The sequence below is a fragment of the Cervus elaphus genome, chromosome 3, assembly GCF_910594005.1.
Source record: "Cervus elaphus chromosome 3, mCerEla1.1, whole genome shotgun sequence".
In the NCBI taxonomy this organism is placed as follows: Eukaryota; Metazoa; Chordata; class Mammalia; order Artiodactyla; family Cervidae; genus Cervus; species Cervus elaphus.
The window spans coordinates 43,012,870-43,025,135 of record NC_057817.1 but is presented as its reverse complement, the minus strand read 5'-3'; the positions used below and the strand labels follow the sequence as shown (position 1 = coordinate 43,025,135).

The 12,266-nt window shown below is 39.8% G+C and overlaps 1 non-coding gene across 1 annotated transcript; it reads right to left on the bottom strand.

Moving 5' to 3' along the window:
* Positions 1-1,047: 1,047 nt before the first annotated feature.
* LOC122686156 lies at positions 1,048-1,151 on the bottom strand. Its single transcript, XR_006338635.1, has one exon. It is a non-coding gene; the product is annotated as a U6 spliceosomal RNA (small nuclear RNA).
* Between the last annotated feature and the right edge of the window lie 11,115 nt (positions 1,152-12,266).

Sequence of the window (12,266 nt, the reverse complement as noted above, 5' to 3'; positions counted from 1 at the left end):
CCAAAATGACTGTCACTATTTACTTCTTCTCCCATTTCAAAGTCCCGGCAGACATGCCAACCACTGGCCTTCCACACTCTGCTCTTGGTAGACGACCCAGCCTCCCATAGCTCTGACAGAACAGAAGCAACTCAGATAAAATCCTCCCCTGTGGCCACCATAACAGAGCTCACGTCTCGCCCTGGGCTCACCCCCCCTTCCTTCCCCTTCATCACTGGGATGAAGGGCCTTGCTGCTGCCGATGGCAGTGTCTCCACGTGCAGTCTGCATCACAGCCCTCTCACCACTCCAGTTTAGGCTGAGGGTTTCCTGGTCCTCCGTTTCTCCCTCTTTGCTGGATCATCCCCTTTACTGTACAAACTGCCCTGGTAACCTTTTATCTTACAAATAATTCTCTGTGGACTCTGCATAATCCTCCAAGTACAACATCATTTTAGACTCCCTTTTATAGCAGCTATCTTCCTGATGGCTCAAGAACCCTGAAGCTTTTCCACAACAACTGTGGTTTTGGTGGTGGTTTAGTCACTGAGTCATATCTTACTCTTGCGACCCCATGGACTGTAGCCTGCCAGGCTCCTCCTCTATCCATGGGATTCTCCAGGCAAGTATACTGGAGAGGGTGGCCATTTCCTTCTCCAGGGGATTTTCCCAACCCAGGAATCGAACCCGGATCTCCTGCGCTGCAGGCAGATTCTTTACTGACTGAGCTATAAGGGAAGCCCACAACAGCTGTACCATTTTATATTTCCATGAGCCATGCATGAAAATTTCTAGACATTTTGATTAAACTTGTTATTTCTCTTTTTCTTATAATAGCCATCTTGTTGGGTTTATAGTATGACATTGTGAACTATGATTTTATTCATTTATTTTTTCCTTGAATTCTATCTGTTTTTGCCTCTTGTAGTTTGACACTTGTTGTTAGGCACATACACATTAAGAATTGTTATGTTTTCTTGGAGAATTGACCCCTTTCTCATTATGTAATGAATGTACTTCTTTATCAACTGTGATTTTTTTTATGTCATAAAATGGGCTTTCATGTCTAAAAATACAGAATGCTTCACGAATTTGTGGGTCATCCTTGTGCAGGGACCATGCTCATCTTATCTGTATCATTCCAATTTTTGTATATTACTGCCAAAGCAAGCCCCAACTGTGATTTTTAAAGCAACTCATCTTTAGCCAGTCTTTCTAAAGCATTTAACAAAAATTTCTTTGAACAAATTGTGTTTGCACTCATGTTTTGTTGTTACATAATATTAAGCTATGAAATCACAGGAAAAATTACTATTGATGCAGTTTAGGAACACATGCACTGAGTCTCATGGAAAGTAATTAGTAATAGAAGTTCCTGGACATAAATGTGTGAATAAGTCCGTGTTATAGACAAACTGTGCAGCGAGGTTATGTGTTATTGTTGTTGTTCGGTGACTCAGTCGTGTCTGACCCTTTGCAACTGCATGATTGGCAGGTTATGTGGAGGGTATTTTAATCAGTTCTTATCATTGGATATTCAGGTCATTTCACTAGATTTTTGATTTGTATAAAGGATACTATAATGAATATCTTTATAAGTAAATCTTCTAAGGAAGTCGTCATTTCTAAATGCTTCATGTATCTTCATGATTTTTCTATACTTCTGTTAAACTCAGCTATAGTTATGCAGAATCTCCTACTATAAGTAAATAGTTGGACTTATTGTTTAAATCTAGTGGGAAAAAAGTTCCACTTCCCAGGGCGATTAGGAGATATGAAGACAATACATTCACTTTTAAGTTATTGAAACCATGTGCAATGTTGTAAATGATAGCAGCTTTTCATGGTTTGGCTGTTTAGCTTAAATTTGAACTGTGGCTTAATTTTACACATGTTGTTGACATACATTGTTTCTAATTGTTTTCTATGGTTTAAAAATTCTGCCTTTAAAATAAATTCAGGAAATTCACCTGATATACTTAAATATTTCTCAGGAGGTCAAAATATTTGTACCAATAATTGAACTTTTAGCCAGTGCTCCAAAATAAGGAAGTTACTGTTTTGAAATAAAGCAACTTTTCTTTTCCTTGGACCATCATGCCTATATAAATGCTTTTTTTTTTTCCACAGTAGGCAACAATCTTCTGTGTTGTACATGCAACTTTAGAATAATTTGCTTTCTGCATTTTCCAAGTGGAAATAATACTGCTTAAAATGTGAAAAAAAAAAAATAAATGCACATCTTTTCCAAAAAGTAGTTTCTTGTGGTGCTTGATTTAATAAGCATGAGCAATTGAATTTTTGTTTGTTTTTTCTTTTTCTTTTTTTCTTAATTTTATTTTTTTGTGGAGTTTTTTTGTTTGTTTTTCTGAACAATTGAATTTTTGACACATGAAGTTACTCTCTAACCTTCACCACAGCTGTATGTGAAAATGCATATTTCTTCACATCCTTTTCAGTAATAGGTGCTTTAAAATATATTGATTTTTAGTGGTGAAAATTGGTACCTTTTAAAATATTTTGTGATTTTTTTTTTACGTTAGCTTAGCTTTAAACTCAAACATTTAAAAATATTGTATTTAAAAATTTTTTAAATGTTAGCGTGCTGCCATCTAGTGATAAATTTATGTAAGAAGTAAAAGAGTAAGTCATAATTTAGTAATTTCATCTTGTAATTGAGGAAACAATTAAGTGTATGCATTCAGACCCCAAGTAATATAGCCGATTAAGGGCAAACTCAAGAGCTGAAAAATCCAAGTCAGACTCTCATCCAAGATCTGAAAATTCTTTTCTTTTCCATTGTTCCTGTTAAGTCACAGCAGTACAGTCAAACCAAAAGATCAGGTGATGATGAGAATAATACTCTGATTATTTTGATGAAAGCTGTTAATAAAACCTTTCTTTATGCTGAAAATCTTTCTAAATTTGCTCAGTGCACATAAAAACAGAAGGGAAGGAATTTTGTAGGAACATATTTTCTATTTATATATAGATTAATCAGGGAATATATTTAACATCTCTTTGAAGAGTATAGTATTCTAATATCATTATGAATAGAATTCTCAGGGTAGGTGTAAGATTGTGGGCTTAATTTTACTTAGCTATGTGATATCAGTTTTTTTTTAACCCTAGGCAGAAAAAGAAAAAGCCCGTTTCTGAATGCCCATGTATAGCCTGGAATACTATACATGGCATTCAGAAAGGGGATATAAGCCAAGGAAAATTCTTTCTGCCTTTTGAGAGTCAGGAAATAAGATAATTCATACCCAACGAATACTCAAAATGACTACAATGCGCAAAATTTCACGAGCACACAAAGAAAGAGAACCATGTGTTGGTTTGGAAGAAAGCAGTTGAAGGGACTAGTACATGCTGGCCACTTTCCCCTGTGGTATTTTTAGTGTAAGCATCAAACAGATTCCGTTGGAGTTCCTCATTTTACGGGTGAAGAAAGAAATTTAGGAAGATTCAGTAGCCAAGCAGTAATCCATTTAGGATCAGAAGAGCCAATCCAGAGAATGTGACAGTGGGACTTAGTGGTTATTACTTACAGAAGATGGGAGACGGTGTGAAAGACTCTACAGCCAAAGTATTAGAATCAGCATCAATACAGAAAACCAGATATAAAGTAACTAGTATTAAATCTAATAAGAGATGTGCAAGCCCTTTTGGAGAAAGTTTTAAACTTTTAATGGAAGGCACTAATATCGACCCAAAGTCAACAGACATATCAAGTTCATGAACAGGAAAGTTTAATGTAGTAAGTGTGACAATTGCCTCCAAAGTGATTTAGCATTAATTCAAAGCCTATTAAAATTCCAAGAGGTTTTTCAAATCTTACTGGATATGACAGTCTCATTCTAAACTTTATATGGAATTAAAAGCAAATGATAACCGAGAAAGAGACAGGGGAAGAGTTGCTCCATCACATATGAAGGCTTATTATAAGATAGTGCAGACTTTCTACAGGAATAAACAAATAGGCCATGGAACAATATAGAGGTATCAGAAACCATATGTATATGAAAAATAGACTTTAGGCTAAGATGGAAATTGCTATGAATTATACTGGAATAGATAAATGAGATCCTTACCAAATACTACATATGAATATTAATTCTAGGTAGATCAAATGTGGGCTTAATGGGAGAGGCAAAGCTAGACTATTAAGAAGGAAACAGAAAAATAATTTTATAAGAATAAAATTATTATTTATTTTATAAAAATTAATTCTCTTTTAGAGAAAAATTTCTTAGGATGCAAGTACAAATCATAAAGGAAAATACTGGTAAATGTGAATAAATTAAACTACGAACTTCTGTTCATTAAAAGATACCACAAAGACAGAGAAAAGACAAGCCCCAAAGTGGGGAAAGATACTTGAAACACATAAAACTGACGAAGGATTAATATCAAGAATATATAATAAACTACAGATTTATAAGAGGACAGAAATTCAGTAGAAAAATGGACAACAGAAGCAAGTTAAGAATTCACACAGTATTATTTTTTCATATGATGTTCCAAAACAGGCAAAATTTTGAGAGTGTATTAGAGATTCCCATGTAAGGAAAACAGTAGAAAAGATCAAAGAAGTCATGAATAGCACTTAGCATAGAATTTTTGGAGGCAGGGAGGCCGTGGGATGCAATGACGGGAGAATGCCGCAGGAGGCTCCTAAGGTGGCATATCGTATTTGTTAATAGGGTTTGAACTGTTAATGTACATTTTAGGTATATTTAATACACATTAAAATTTCAGTGGTAGAAATAGCCTATTGTTACACAAGTCGAGCTGAATTCTAGATCAAGCTACCATCATAACTTGATAATGCTACTAACAAGTGTTTAAGCTACTTAAGGTGTATCTCCAAAAACATTACAAGTGCTACTTTAAAACAATTGATTTCATATTTATATCTGAAGATTCATTTGAGTTTGAGTTGACTTGAAGTGGGAGATAATCCATCGAGGCCGTGGTGGTAACAGATAATGTTACAACCAGTCTCCTGCTCTATAAGATCGTCAACAAGGAGAAAAGAAGCATGTGTAGCTTGGAAAAGCATATTTTAAAACTACTATTGCTTTGGTGTGTTTTATTTCAAACTTTCAAATAACATCAATGTAAAACATAAGGTTTATATATGTCAGAAGTGAGCTTATGATACAACTTTCTCTCAGAACAGCCTTAAAATACAGTACGGGTTAAAGGAAGCTGACTGCCTGGCCAGCGGTGTCCCAGGGCAATGGAGTGGGTGCTGGGAGAAGCGCAGTTACCAACAATGGTCAGTAACAAGATAAGCATTCAGAAATGTGAGTTACATGTGAGGCTACACAAAAGTACATTCTGGGTATTCATTTTCTTAGGTGGGGTGCAGTGGGCGATACAGTCAATGCATATGGATGTGGACTGAATAGTCACCCTCCCTCACTGAGCAGACTGTTCTGGAGTTTTCTGCCTCCTAGAGCCATTCTGGGTGAGGTTTTCACTAAGTAATATACCTGTGCCAAGCCATTTGTATATTCCTTATGTGATGTGGTGCATCATTTTTTTTCAAAAACTGTTTTGAAAAACAGCTATTCATGCTAACGGAGTCCAGATTCTGGAATGATGTCTTCAGTTGGAGTCTGCTTCTTGAAGAAATTAGCTAAGATGGAGATGACCAGAACAAGCCTTCTTGAGAGAGAATGGGGCCCTAGCGTAGTGTTGGAAGCACCTACCACTAGATGCAGGCCAAGATGGGGGCTAGGGTAGCTGGTATGTGGGTGGCAGTGAGTAGTATCTTCCAATACTTGAAAGGCCTTAATTACCAATGACTGAGTGCTTACTAGAAGCCAGGCACTCTTCTAGGGCCACAAGGAAAAAAAAATACCTTCATGTCAAGATTAGTGAATAAATGAAAAGATAATTTTTGTTTGAAACAGTGGATATTTTCATCAGTCTGGGGGCTCCTGGTCTTCTGCTGGGCTTCCCTTGTGGCTCCGTGGTAAAGAATCCGCCTGCAATGCAGGAGACCCGGGTTCAGTCCCTGGGTTGCATATCCTGGAGTGGGGAATGGCAACCCACTCCAGCATTCTTGCCTGGAGAACTCCACGGAGAGAGGAGTCTGGAAGGCTACAGTCCATGAGATCACAAAGAGTCGGACACGACTGAGTGACTAACACACACACAATCTTGTTACTGAGTTCTTTTTGGATGTTATGGAGCTAACTTGGCTAAGGAAGCTATAGCTCAGGAACTTCACTTTTTGAGTGCTTTTATATGAGCACTTTTCAGGGTTAGTCCCCAAAGAGGCATTGCTGCAGTATTTAGGATATCTTGGGAAGAGAGGTTTATGTGAGGTCAAATATGTTGTCCAAATCAGGATATTATATAGTTAGCATCTCTCTCCACGTGGGAGAGATTCATTCATTTTGACAAATGTGCTGACCACAGATCTAGGAGCTAGACATGTATCCCTGGGTGTGACAGATAACATCTTTCTTCTCTTGGAGCTTATGTTTAATGAGGAGAGAGACAATGTCAAATATACCAATTTGTGTTAAAGTTATTAAGTGAAATAAAGCAGGGTATTTTTTTAATATAGGTTCATCAAGGAAGGCCCTTATAAGGTGCAGTTTGAACAGAGATGCAAAAGAGTGAGGGTGTCAACCTTGTGTATATCAAGGAGGAGACCATTCAAATGGAAGGAATAGTAAGTGTGAATGCCCTGAAGGGTAAATGAAGCATCAAAGGAGGGTAGGATGAAGGAAGAGGAGAATGCTTGGAAATGGGTTTTGGGGGGTATTTGGGAGGCATGAATGGGTAGGGCTTTATAGGGAATGGTAAAGATTTTAGCTTTTACTCATGCTGTGACAGGAAGCGTGGAAGGGTATGAATAGAAGAGTGACAAAATCCCCCATTTTATCACTGGTCGCTATCTGAAGAAGAAGCTGTTAGGGAGCAGTTGTGGGAGCAGGCAGAACAATTGGGATGATTTTGCATCATTAGTGCAGGTTAAAAGTTAAAGTGGTTTGATTGAGGTAATAGCAGTGATGAAGCAGTTAGACTGAATATATTTTAAGGATAAAGTCAACTTCACTTGTTGATGGATGAAAGGTGAATGTAAGAGAAATCAAGAATATCTCTATAGTACAATTTTTAAAAAATGGAGTCGTATTCTACTGAGATAAAGACTGGAGGGTGGGGTGGGAACGTTTTTTCATGAGAGAAGGAATAAAAAGTTTTGTGCTGGACATGTTGGGTTTGAGAAAATGGCTAGACTACTAAGTGGAGATAGCAAGTACTCATTTGTTTGTGTATATCTGGAATTCAGGACAATTTTATGGCTAGAGATACAATTGTGTGCAATATCAGTGTCTAAATAGTATTTAAAGCAGTGGGACTGGGTGAGATTTCCAGAATGATGGGTTATGAAAAAAAGGCCAGCAGCCTGAACCATAGGGGACTCCTATGCCTAGAAATAGGTAAAATAGAATGATGCAACCAAAAGGAGATAGCAACTTGTGAGGTAAGAGAACCAAAGAAGAAAGGAGGAAGGAAGGAAGGAAGGATGAGGGTGAAACAAGGAGGACAAGGAAGGAGTGTGGGATAAAGAGGAAGGAAAGTAGAGGAAGGGAGGAGGGAGAGAGAGAGGGAAAGGAAAGTTGGGTGTCTCAGAAACCAAGTTGCACAAAATAGGGAGTGACGTGTGCCACATGCTCCTGAGGGTTTTGATAAAATGAAGACTGAATTGACCTTTTGGTCTGACATCTTTAATTTATTGGTGACTTTGAGTGGAATGATTTTAATGGAACGTTGAAGATCAAATGATGATTGGAGTGAATTCAGGAGGAAATGGTTGGAGAGAAAGTTCTTAAAAGAGTAGTGTTGTAAAAAGCAAAGAAATGGGAAGTAACTAGAAGGGCATGTTATTAATCAGTGGATGTCTGGAGTCTTACCAAACTTAGTGTCATGTTGTATTCAGGAATGGCCAAGCCACATTTGAAAGGTAATCTTCCACATGTTACCTTGTATATAATTGAAGCCTCCACAAGGAGCCCACATTTTTACAAGATATCCACCTCCCAGTGAGCGACTACTAGTCAGGGAGTGGTAAGAGTATGTAAAGTCTTGGAATAATGACCTCATCAAGACTCCATAGACTTAACAATGGAGCTTCCATTTGTTCTCACATAGTAAGCCTGTGTCCTCACAGGGGACTTGAAGGGAATAATGAACTTTTACCAGATATTTGTGTCTATCTACTTAAAAAGAGCCTATGTTTCTAGCAGTGCAAGCACTTGGCAGGGACACAAACTCTCACAATAACTCTGGTCTTACATATTGCAGTCATACTTACACTATGGAGAAGTTTATTTGCCTCCATTTACTTGGGTGGGGAAGATCCCTTGGAAAAGGAAATGTCAACCCACTCCATTTTTCTTGCCTGAAAAATCCCATGGACAGAGGAGCCTGGTACACTACAAGCCATGGGGTTACAGAGTCAGACAAAACTGAGTGACTGAGCATGCACACAGATATACTCCTTATATATATTTATTTATTTATTCAGGATAATTTGTGAGTTAGCATATGAAATTAGAATCTAGTTCTTTTGGGGAAATCATGTAGGTGGTTCTAATGATAGAACTCCTTTGTAGAAGTGGAGAATGAATTTGGTAACTGAAAGAACCGAAGTGCCTTCTATCTTCTATTTAGAACCAGCAAATAGATGGGGAAACAATGGAAACAGTGAGAGACTTTATTTTTTGGGTTCCAAAGTCACTGCAGACGATGACTGCAGCCATGAAATTAAAAGACACTTGCTCCTCGGAAGAAAGGCTATGACCAACCTAGACAGCATATTAAAAAGCAGAGATATTACTTTGCTGACAAAGGTCTGTCTAGTCAAAGCTACTGGAGTTTTCTAGTAGTCATGTATGGATGTGAGAGTTGAACTATAAAGAAAGCTGAGCACTGGAGAATCGATGCTTTTGAACTGTGGTGTTGGAGAAGATTCTTGAGAGTCCCTTGGACTGCAAGGTGATGGACAGGGAGGCCTGGCATGCTGCAGTCCATAGGGTTGCAAAGAGTTGGACACGACTGAGTGGCTGAACTGAACTGAGAAGAACAAGGGGACAGGGGAGACACATTCTGTATTTGTTTCCTTTCACTGCTATAACAGTGGACCACAAAAACAACAATGGAATATTACTGTCTTAAAAAAGAAGGAAATCCTGTCATGCTGCAAAATGAATGAAACTTGAGGATGTTACCCTGAGTTAATCCAGTCACAAAAGGAAAAGTACTGTATTACTCCACTTTCATGAAACATCTAGTTTCGTCCCCAGTGAAAATTATGATTCCAAATTTCCCATAAAAATAATGGAAATGGAAAGTCATTTCTATTGGTTGCCAGGAGCTTGTAGGAGAGAGAAATAGAAGGTTGTTTTTGGGTGGATATGAGGTTCACTTTTTAAAGAAAAGTTCTAGAGACCTATTGCACAACAGTGAATGTTGTGAATACAGTTAACTGCAAAAAAAAAAAAAAAAAAAGTGATAAAGATTTTGCTAGCTTCTGAGGGAGAGAAAGCATGACCCTCTTGTCTAGCTCCTGCCCTGTGCTCTCCCCCTCAGGGGCCAAGGCAGCTGGCTGGCCGGCCTGCCGGCTGGGCACCTCCACTGCAGCCTTGGGTGCCACCGGCCCTTAGCCTGGCCCCCTCTTGGTGGAGCGAGTGAGCGGATGAGACTGGGCATGCAGAGGACTGCTAACCAGGCTTCCAGTGCATTTCCTTGCCTCCCTGGACCTGGTGCCCCACCATCGATCTCCCCAAACTTCCTCCTCTTGCTATAGTTTCTGCACCAGTCTTTCGGCCAAGGTGGCCATGGTGGAGGAAGATGGCAGAGTAGAAGGATGTGCGCTCATCTTCTCATTTGAGAACTCCAAAATTACAACTCGCTGCTGAACAACCGTTGACAGGAGAATGTTGGATCCCACCAAAACAAGATACCTCATGTCTAGGGGCAAAAGAGAAGCCCCAGCAAGACAGTAGGAGGGGCAAAATCACATTTAGAATCAAACCCCATACCCCCCAGAGACACTCGGAGGGCTCAAACAAACGTTGTGCACACCAGGACTCAGAGACCCCACAGAGACTGAGACAGAACTGTGTGTGAGCGTCTCCTGTGGAGGTCCGGGTCAGCAGTGGCCTGCTGCAGGGGCGGGGGCTCTGGGTGCAGCAGACCTGGTCTGGCGTAAGCCCTCTTGGAGGAGGTCACATTAACCCCACCACAGAGCCGCCAGAACTTACACAGGACTGGTAAACAGACTCTTGGAGGGCACAAACAAAACCTTGTATGCACCAGGACCCAGGAGAAAGGAGCAGTGACCCCAAAACAGACTGAGCCAGACTTGCCCGTGAGTGTCCAGGAGTCTCCAGCAGAGGCAGGGGTCAGCGGTGGCCTGCTGCAGGGTTGGGGGCACTGAGCGCAGCAGTGCCTGCACGGGATCTTTTGAAGGAGGTTGCCATTATCTTCATTGCTGCCATAGTTTGGCCTCAGGTCAAAGAAGAGGGAGGGAACACAGCCCCGCCCATCAACAGAAAATTGGATTAAAGAGTTACTGAGTGTAGCCCCACCCATCAGAACAAGACCCAGTTTCCCCCTCAGTCAGTCTCTCCCATCAGGAAGCTTCCAGAAGCTTCTTATCCTTATCCATCAGAGGGCCAACAGAATGAAAAAAAAAAAATCAGAGAAAACTAATCAAACTGACCACATGGACCACAACCTTGTCTAACTCAATGAAACTAGGAGCCATGCCATGTAAGACCACCAAAGATGGATGGGTCATGGTGGAGAGTTCTGGCAAAATGTGGTCTACTGGAGAAGGGGATGGCAAACCACTTCAGTATTCTTGCCTTCAGAACCCCATGAACAGTATGAAAAGGCAAAAAGATAGGACCCTGAAAGATGAACTCCCCAGGTCAGTAGGTGCCCAATATGCTACTGGAGATCAGTGGAGAAATAACTCCAGAAAGAATGAAGAGACAGAGCCAAAGCAAAAACAACACCCACTTGTGGATGTGACTGGTGATAGAAGCAAGGTCCGATGCTGTAAAGGGCAATATTGCATAGGAACCTGGAATGTTAGGTCCATGAATCAAGGCAAATTAGAAGTGGTCAAACAGGAGATGGCAAGAACGAACATCGACACTTTAGGAATCAGAGAACTAAGATGGACTGGAATGGGTGAAGTTAACTCAGGTGACCATTATATCTACTACTGTGGGCAACAATCCCTTAGAAGAAATGGAGTAGTCATCAGAGTCAACAAGAGTCTGAAATGCAGTACTTGGATGCAATCTCAAAAACGACAGAATGATCCGTTCATTTCCAAGGCAAATCATTCAATATTACAGCAATTCAAGTCTATGCCCCAGCCAGTAATGCTAAAGAAGCTGAAGCTGAACAGTTCTATCAAGACATACAAGACCTTCTAGAACTAATACCCAAAAAAAGATTTACTCTTCCTTATAGGGGACTGGAATGCAAAAGTAGGAAGTCAAGAGATACCTGGAATAACAGGCAAATTCGGCCTTGGAGTACAAAATGAAGCAGATTAAAGTCTAACAGAGTTCTGCCAAGAGAATGCACTGGTCATAGCAAACATCCTCTTCCAACAACATAAGAGAAGACACTACACATGGACATCACCAGATGGTCAACACCGAAATCAGATTGATTATATTCTTTCAGCCAAAGATGGAGAAGGTCTATACAGTCAGCAAAAACAAGACTGGGAGCTGACTATGGCTCAGATCATGAATTCCTTATTGCCAAATTCAGACTGAAATTGAAAAGAGTAGGGAAAACCATTAGACCACTCAGATATGACCTAAATCAGATCCCTTATGATACAGTGGAAGTGACAAATAGATTCAAGGGATTAGATCTGATAGAGTATTTGAAGAACTATGGATGGAGGTTCATGACACTGTACAGGCGGCAGTGATCAAGACCATCCTCAAGAAAAAGAAATGCAAAAAGGCAAAATAGTTGTCTGAGGAGGCCTTACAAATAGATACAAAAAGAAGAGAAGTGAAAGGAAAAGGAGAAAAGGAAAGCTATACCCATTTGAATGCAGAGTTCCAAAGAATAGCACAGAGAGATAAAAAAGCCTTCCTCAGTGATCAATGCAAAGAAACAGAGGAAAACAATAGAATGGGAAAGACTAGAGTTCTCTTCAAGAAAATTAGAGATACCAAGGGAACATTTCATGCAAAGATGAGCACAATAAAGGACAGAAA